Source organism: Dasypus novemcinctus, chromosome 3 (genome assembly GCF_030445035.2).
Source record: "Dasypus novemcinctus isolate mDasNov1 chromosome 3, mDasNov1.1.hap2, whole genome shotgun sequence".
In the NCBI taxonomy this organism is placed as follows: Eukaryota; Metazoa; Chordata; class Mammalia; order Cingulata; family Dasypodidae; genus Dasypus; species Dasypus novemcinctus.
This window is the reverse complement of record NC_080675.1, coordinates 177,816,291-177,818,011: the sequence shown is the minus strand read 5'-3', so window position 1 is coordinate 177,818,011 and position 1,721 is coordinate 177,816,291. Positions and strand designations below refer to the sequence as shown.

Below are 1,721 nucleotides of genomic sequence, written 5' to 3'. Positions count from 1 at the left end.
AAAACTCTCAAACAAAAGAAAAGCCCAGGACCAGATAGCTTCCCAGGTGAATTCCACTTATCATTCCAAGAGGAATTAATACTAATCTTGCTCAAACTCTTCTAAAAAAACTGAAGAGTGAACATTACCAAACTCATTCTATGAAACCAACATCACCCTAATACAAAGGCCAGATAAAGGTACTATAAGAAAAGAAAATGAAAGACCAATTTCTCTAATGAATATAGATGCAAAAACCTTTCTGCCTGCAAAAAGAATCCAACAACATGTTAAAAGAATTATACACAATGATCAAGTGGGTTTTATCCAAGTTATATAAGGGTAGTTCAATTTAAGAAAATCCAGGGGTGCCATCATGGCAGATGCGGCCAGTCAGGTGCTCCTGGGCTCTGGTCTCACCATCCTGTCCCAGCCGCTCATGTACGTGAAGGTGCTCATCCAGCCCAGCACATTGCCAGCATTGATGAGAAGTGTGGGTTGTTCACAGGCTTAGTTCCAAGACTGTGTTCAGGAGCCCTTGGAACTGTGGTCCATGGTAAAGTTTTACAGCATTACGAGGAATGTGAAAAGGTTGAGGAATTAGGACCTGGGAATGTACAGAAAGAAGTGTCATCATCCTTTGACTGAGTTATCAAGGAGACAACTCGAGAGATGATGGCTCGTTCTGCTGCTACCCTCATCACACATCCCTTTCATGTGATCACTTTAAGATCTATGGTTCAATTCATTGGCAGAGAATCCAAATATTGTGGACTTTGTGAATCCATAGTAACCATCTATAGGGAAGAGGGCATCCTAGGATTTTTTTGCGGGTCTTATTCATCGCCTCCTAGGTGACATCATTTCTTTGTGGCTCTGTAACTCACTGGCCTATCTCGTCAATACCTATGCACTGGACAGTGGGGTTTCTACCATGATTGAAATGAAGAGTTATTCCCAAGCTGTCACAGGATTTTTTGCCAGTATGTTGACCTATCCCTTTGTGCTTGTCTCTAATCTCATGTCTGTCAACAACTGTGGGCTTGCTGGTGGATCTCCTCCTTACTCCCCAATATATACTTCTTGGATAGATTGTTGGTGCATGCTACAAAGAGGGAAATATGAGCTGAGGAAATAGCTTGTTTTTCCGGAAAGTTCCCTGTGGGAAGACTTATTGTTGTGACCTGAGAATGTTAATTTGAAGATATGGGACGGGGAATGGACAGTGAGATTTCTATAGTCCCAGATGCACAGAATTATGGGAGAGAATGTTGATTTCTATACAGTGTGGAGCGCTTTTTTAATAATCATTTAATCTTGGGAAAATGAAAAAAAAATAAGAAAATCCATGTAAGATAGGACATTAACAAAATAAAGGAAAAAAAAAACCAAATGAACATCTGCAATGATGCAGAAAAGGCATTTGGCAAAATATAGCATCCTTTCTTGCTAAAAACACTTTGACAAATAGAAATAGTAGGAAACTTCCTCAACAAGATAAAGGATGTACATGAAAAACCTACAGCTAACATCATACTTAATGGCAAAAGACTGAAAGCTTTCCCTCTAAGGTAAGGAACAAGGCAAGAACGTCCGCTATCACCATTGTTATTCAACACTGTACTAAAAGTTCTAGCCAGAGCAGTTAGGCAATAAAAAGAAGAAAAGCATCCAAATTGTAAAGGAAGAAGTAAAACGTACAGTATTTGCCAATGATATGATCCTAAGTCCCAAGAAATCAA

At 39.5% G+C, this 1,721-nt stretch overlaps 1 pseudogene; it reads left to right on the top strand.

Annotated features, from left to right (window-relative positions):
- The first annotated feature begins 346 nt into the window (after nt 1–346).
- Nucleotides 347–1,313, top strand: LOC101444810 (mitochondrial carrier homolog 2-like; annotated as a pseudogene).
- The last annotated feature ends 408 nt before the right edge of the window (nt 1,314–1,721 follow it).